Raw genomic sequence first — 7,114 nt, forward strand, 5'->3', positions numbered from 1 at the left:
AGAAGAGAATTTGACATCACTGTTGCCATTGTTGCTGTTATAGCAATGGCAGCCACTGCTGCTACTGTTTCTGGGATTACCATTTCATAATTGGTTACTACAGCTAGCACAGTGGAGACCCTGGCAGCAAAAGTAGCTACCACAGTTAGTTAATTTTCCATTCTATTGGGCATGATAAATTTAATTCAATAATTATATACAGTCCGATTGGCTTTGAAAATTATAAATTTATAAACTCAAGATCCATTTGCTTTTGGGATACCATCTTACAAGGACCCCAATTTGCAATAAGGCTCATTAAGGAAGGGAATGGCTCAGTTGTCTTTAGCCTACTGGCTATGGGTGAGATAGGACTTCTGTTGGTCTTTTATGTGTTGAACACACAGATTGCAAACCCAGTGCCACTTTGAGATCTTTGGCAACAGTTAACTCTGCAGCTCACACACGATTGAGCCTGTATGATAATGAGTATTCAGAGATGGGTAATGCCTGGAGGGCGCTCACCAACCTAAGACAGAGCACCTGTGTGGCCTGGGCAGGCGTCTCCATGATGGGTAAGGTGACCTGCTGACGTCCCACGCAACCTAAGTCAGAAACTCACTTTCTAGTAAAAGGGGGACCTGTAGGTCCCTGGCTCCCGTTTTGGGTAACTGTTGTCTTGCTTGCAAACCTTGACCTTGATTTCCTCCCTATGCTAATTCCCTGCTGGGTTCTACCCTCCTGAATGCTTAATGGAAGTTCCTTTTCTGTGTATCTTCCATAATGGGCCTTAACAGCTTAGATGCAAGATTGTAAAACATTGGTAGTGAACTTCTGCCCTCTGGGGTTCTCCCATTGTGCTGCAAGCCTGTATTTAAGACCTCCTCCCTCCTTCAATAAACTGCATTTGGTAAAATAATAATAATAATAATAATAATAATAATAATAATATAAAATTTTAAAAAATTAAGAAAATTGAAAAAAATGACAGAAACAGCTAGCAGCCTGGACAGTCAACCAAGATTCCTCTGCAATGTTGGGACATCCATCTTTGGCCTATATGCCTAGAACATCTGACAGACTTTTCTATGAAGCAGGAATTTTTGAAAGACTGTTCCACTTTGTCTTGGCAAAGTTCAGCAGTCACTTTCTTTTGTGTCCTGCTTGTCCAACCTGGACAGCACACTCTCATCAGTTGAGGCAAGGACATTTTCTTGCCCAGTGTCTAACTTTTGCCACAAGGAAAGCAAACTCCATATGGAGTTTCTTTGATGCCCATCATCTACTTTTTAGTAGATTGGTGCTGCAAGGAGCAGACATGTCTCATTGTCATAAAAAAAAAACTTATATTATTAAAACATCTTAAATGCCAAAAAAAAAAATGAGGCAGACTGAAGTCTCTTGCAATAGTCAACTTTATTCAGGGCATCAGACAATTTATACTCTGAGGGTCAGGAAAAATTACCCGAGTGAAGTTCTCATGACTTCAAGCTGTATGTAATCACAAGGACAAGCCACATGTGCCAAAAACATTTTCTCATAGAGACATATAAAAAAATAACAATATCCAGTTGTAATGAATAATCTAAAGTGAACTCACCCTATCTGCTACACCTGGGAAGGAGACGAAAGCAAACCCAAGAACAATCGTGTGTTTTTGAAGAAACTGAGGAAACAAGACTCTTATTTTCTTACAAGCACTCAGAATTCCTCTTGCACAACTCCATTCTTGAACTGTGTTCCGACAGATGTCTTTCCATTTTCTTAATATTTTTCTCTTTTTCTTCAGAATTTTAAAGTCTTCATTGTAGAGGTCCCTCACTGCCTTGGTAAGTTTATTCTTAGAAATTTTATCTTCTTTGAGGCTAGTGTGAATGGGATTTTGTCCATAAACTGTGGCATATTCCTTTATAGTGTGTGAATATATGCTGCTGTGATTGGTTGAATAAAGAAGCTGACTGGCCAATAGCTGGACAGGATAAGGCTAGGTGGGAGAACCAAACTAAGGACACTGGGAAGAAGGAGGGAAGAGTCAGAGAAGTCACCAGCCAGCTAGGGAGAGGAAACAGGAGGTACAAGATGAAAGAGAGGTAAGGACGTGTGTGGCAGAATGTAGATGAATATAAATGGGTTAATTTAAGTTGTAAGAGTTAGCTAGTAACAAGCCTGAGCTCTTGGCTGATCATTTATAATTAATATTAAGCCTCTTTGTGGTTATTGGGGGAGCAGGCTGATGGGACAGAAAAGTCTGCCTTCAATAAACTCTTTTTCTGTATGTTTGTTCTTGATGTATAGAAAAGCTATTGATTTGTGCAAGTGGATTCTGTATCCTGACACACTGCTGAATTTGTTTATCCTTTTTAGAAGTTTTGTGGTAGATTTTTGTGGTCACTGATACCTAGTTTCATGCCATCTACACATAGTGATCATTTGACTTGTTCTTTCCCTGCTTATATCCATCTAATTTTCTTCTCCTACTTGTTACTCCAGCTAGTGCTTCTTGCTTCATATTGAAAAGTGAGACAGTTCTGTCTCATTCCTGATTTCAGTGGAATCACTTCAAGCTTTTCTCTATTTAGGATGATGCTGGATGTGAGTTTCTCTCTTATAGCTTTTATTATGTTGAGATGTGTTCCCTTTAGTCCCATATTCTCTCGGACTTTTACCATGACAGCATGTTGGAGTTTTTCTGCATCTATTGAGATACATGTGTGATTTTTTTATCCTTAAGTCCATTTATGTGGTTTATTACATTTATTGATGTGCATATGTTGAACCATCCCTACATTCAGGGATAAAGCCAACTTGGTCATGGTAGATAATGTTTTTCATATATGTCCGTAATCTGTTTACAAGTATTTTATTGAGCATTTTTTTTAGCCGGTGTTCATCAGGGATATTGAACCTTAGTTTTCCTTTTGTTGTTTCTGTATCTTGCTTTGGCATTACAGCAATAGTGGCTTCATAGAATGAGTTGGGGAATGCTCCTTCTGTTTCTATTATTTTGAATAGTTTCAGAAGGGTTGGGTCTAGCTCTTCTTTGAAAGGCTGGTAGAATTTTGTTATAAATCAATCTGATCCTAGAATTTATTTTTAAGCTGGAAGGTTTTTTTTTTTAAATTACTATTTAAGTCTTCTCATTAGTTATGCATCTGTTTAGGTGGTTGATCTCTCCTTGGTTTAATTTTGGTAATTTGCATGAATCTAGAAATTTATCCATTTATTTTAGGTTTTTCTAGCTTAATGGAGTATAAGGCTTTAAAAGCATTCTTATAATATCCTGAATTTCTTTGGTGTCGGTTTTATAATGAGCATTATTGTTTCCCTGTTTATTTCTAATTCTGATAAATTTAGGTTCTTCCTCTCCCTCCCTCCCTCCCTCCCTCCCTCCCTCCCTCCCTCCCTCCCTCCCTCCCTTCTTCCCTTCCTTCCTTCCTTCTTTTCTTTTTATTGTTGTTACTTGCGCCAGGGGTCTGTCAATCTTGTTAATCTTCTCGAAGAACCAGCTCTTAGATTCATTGATTCTTTGTGTTGTATTCTTTGTTTCTATTTCACTGAGTTCTCCTCTGATTTTTATTATTTCTTGCTTTCAACTGGGGTTGAGTTGGGTTTGTTCTTGTTTTTCCCGTTTTGGGAACTGCATTAGTGATTTACTTGTGCTCTAATTTTAAATCTAGGCACTTAGATTTCCCTCATAGGACTGCCTTCAATATGTCCCAGAGGTTTTGTTATATTCTCATTGACATTTATTTCCAGGAAAATTGCATTTCTTTCTTGATTTCTTCTTTGATTCACTCATCATTCAATAATGAGTCATTTAATCTCTGTGGGTTTATATGCTTACTAGAGGTTTTCTTGCTGTCCATTTCAAATTTTATTGCATTGTGGTCAGATAGGATAAAAGGAGTGATTTCAATCTTTTTGAATTTGTGAAGATTTTTGTGTGTGTTTGTGTCCCAGGATTTTGTTCTATTTTTAGAAAACATCCATGTATTGCTGAGTAGAATGTGTATTCTTTGGTGTTTGGGTAAAATAGTCTGTAGATATCTGTTAAGTCCATTAAATGTATGATGCCAATTAATTCTGGTGTTTCTCTGTTTTTTTTTTTTTTCAGATGACCTGCTTATTGGAGAAAGTGGGGTATTGAAATCACTATTATAAATGGATTGATGTTAATTCATGTCTTTAAATTTAGTAGTATATTATCCCCCTGAAATTGTGTACACTAAAGTTTTGTGCATCTATGTTTAGGATGCTAATGTCTTCTTGGTTAATTCATCTCTTGATTGGAATGATGTGTCCTTTTTTTAAATTTTCTTTATTGATGTGTCCTTCTTTATCCTACTTGATTAGTGTTAATCTGAAGTCTATTTTGTCAGATATTAAGATCACTATTAAGACACCTGCTTGCTTCCTGGTCCCATTTGATTGGAATACTTTCTGTTCATCCTTTTACTCTAAGGTGGTACCTATCTTTAAAGTCAAGAAGTTTCTTGCAGACAACAGATAGGTGGATTTTCCTTCTTTTTTTGTTTTGGTTTTGGTTGTTTGTTTTTTGAGACAGGGTTTGGGATTAAAGGCATGTGCCATCACCACCCAGCTTGGATTTTGTTCATTTAGCCTATATCTTTGAGTGGAATATTGAGGTCATTGAAATTTGGAGTTATTAATGAAACATGTATGCTTATGCTCATTGTCATTGAGCTACTAATTTTGGGTGCTGTTATTTGTATTTTAATATATATTAAATATTTGGCTCAATGTATTGCTTCCTGTATTTTCTTTAGGTTTGGTTTGTTTGATATCATTTTTTTTTGTTTTGTTTTCTGTTTTTCAAGACAGGGTTTCTCTATGTAGCCTTGACTGTCCTGGAACTTGCTCAACAGACCAGGTTGGCCTTGAACTCACAGAGATCTACCTGCCTCTGCCTTCCAAATGCTGAAATTAAAAGTATGCACCACTACACTTGCTGATATAAAATTTTTTAGGCTGTTTGTATTGTGGCAAGTTTTTCTTTATCCTTCAATTATGGTGGATAGCTTTGCTGGGTATATTAGTCTAGGTTGGTTATCATGGTGTCAATTATGGTAGATAGCTTTGCTGGGTGTGTTAGTCTAGGTTGGTCGTCATGATGTTTAGGACTTGGATTGCATTATGTTAGGCTTTTCTGGCTTTTAAAGTTTCTATTGACAAATCAGCTGTTATTTTGGTGGATTTTCCTTTATATGTGATTTGTGGGTCTTTTGTTTGTTTATTTTTTCTCTTGCTGGCTTTTTCCCTGTTAAGAAAAAAAATAAGGGCATTACTTTTTTTTTTTTTTTTTTTTTTTTTTTTTTTTTTTTTTTTTGGTTTTTCGAGACAGGGTTTCTCTGTGTAGCTTTGCACCTCTCCTGGAACTCGCTTGGTAGCCCAGTCTGGCCTCGAACTCACAGAAATCCGCCTGGCTCTGCCTCCCAAGTGCTGGGATTAAAGGCATGTGCCACCACCGCCCAGAAGGCATTACTTTTAATGCAAGAATGAATCCAAGGCCTTCACTTGGCTACTTGGCATCTTTATTATGGTGGTGAGAATTTGGATAGAAATGATACTGGGTGTTGAATTGGTCACCTGGGATGGATACATTGTACCTTGGGTATAAAAAGACCAGAGACTTAGCCACACCTGAATGATACTGCCAAACCTTGCCCATATATGTGTTGAACTCTCAGACTCCTATATTGTTGGGGAGATATGAGGGTCACATGGGCTCTGACAACTCTAACAATGTCAGCTCAGTTACTTGTAAACCCTTCCCTTAAGCCCAGTGACTACCTAAGTTCATTTCTGGGGTCCTGACATAAGGTTTAGGTTTTAAGAGAAGTTAGAACATATGCATAACTCAGTCATCCTGGTCAAAGTGTGGTCCTCACCATCAGCATTGTCCAGGCTCCAGCCTCTCCTGCAAGGTGGTCTGACAAATGGTCAGCATTGTGTGAGTTTATTGTTTCTGGGAGACAAACATCTCTCTCGCTGGCAATAGGCTTCAGCCTTTTTCTTCTCACAGCATGAGACTCCCAGGTAAACTGAAATTTCTTGGGGTCCATTGTTTCAACAGTCTGATGGCCAAAGGGAGGGGCACAGGTTTCTCTGGAGAGTAGCTTTGTTCCCGTCAGGATGATTATAACACATTTCTTATAATTCCATCCTCCAGGGACAAGGAAATGCTTCTGGAGGCTGAGATGATGTGCTGGTCCTCTGGTACCCAAGACACTGGTCAGCTGCACATCTACTACACAAGGGCCAGAAGATGAGGAGTTCCTGGTTGGAGAGTTAGCAGGCTGTCAATACTGGATTATGGTTAAATTTCTCACAGGTCCATTCTGTGGCTCTAGTTGTCTCCTCCAGCCAACCAAGGTCGCAGAATGCTCCTGAACATCAGTGCTCCTGGGATGATCATTGACATGAATAAACAGGGTGTAAGACAGACCCTGGTGGGCTGTGTATAAGTGGAGTTTTCTGTCTTCTAATTTCAATAATAGGCCATGCAAAAGGAAGTCAGGGCTCTCAAGTCCTTCCCACACAGAGGGAGCTTTTCAGTGATACAGATGTACCCCAGGACAAAGCTTTCTGGACAGATGCTATTGAAGACATAAGTGTAGCTGAAGTTTTCTCCGGTCCTGCCCAGCCCCACGGACCCTGCAGCCGCTTACATGTTTGCATGGTAAACACTCTGCTGATGGAGCCATCCCCCCAGATCCCACTTGTTACTTTTATTGAATAAAGTAGACATATTACATTTAACTGATTAAACTAGAAACATTTAAAACAAACCCCTTTGGTTGAGAGCTTTCATCTTTTGGATTTCTGTATTCTTAGCTGCTGCAAGTGCGTTCTCGGCTGCCCCCACCTCCTGTGCATGTGACTCCACAGGAAAGGCTTCCTCTTCCAGAGGAGCTGTTCTCAGAGAAAGAGCTAGAGAATGTGTAAATGACTGTTCACCACAGCTCCGCAGCCACTTATAAAAATTATCACTCAGAAGCTTATATTAATTAAAACTGTTTGACCATCAGTTCAGGCCTACCAGTGACTGACTAGCTCTTACACTTAAACTCAGCCCAATTTTATTCATCTATATGTCGCCAAGCTTTCTATGGCT

At 38.9% G+C, this 7,114-nt stretch overlaps 1 long non-coding RNA gene across 1 annotated transcript; it reads left to right on the forward strand.

The window, feature by feature from the left end:
• The first annotated feature begins 1,527 nt into the window (after nucleotides 1–1,527).
• On the forward strand, nucleotides 1,528–6,780 carry LOC121823906 (uncharacterized). The gene is made up of 3 exons (XR_006065546.2): nucleotides 1,528–1,808; nucleotides 4,094–4,119; nucleotides 6,170–6,780. It is a non-coding gene; the product is annotated as an uncharacterized LOC121823906 (long non-coding RNA).
• Nucleotides 6,781–7,114: the final 334 nt, after the last annotated feature.

Source organism: Peromyscus maniculatus, chromosome 19 (assembly GCF_049852395.1).
Source record: "Peromyscus maniculatus bairdii isolate BWxNUB_F1_BW_parent chromosome 19, HU_Pman_BW_mat_3.1, whole genome shotgun sequence".
In the NCBI taxonomy this organism is placed as follows: Eukaryota; Metazoa; Chordata; class Mammalia; order Rodentia; family Cricetidae; genus Peromyscus; species Peromyscus maniculatus.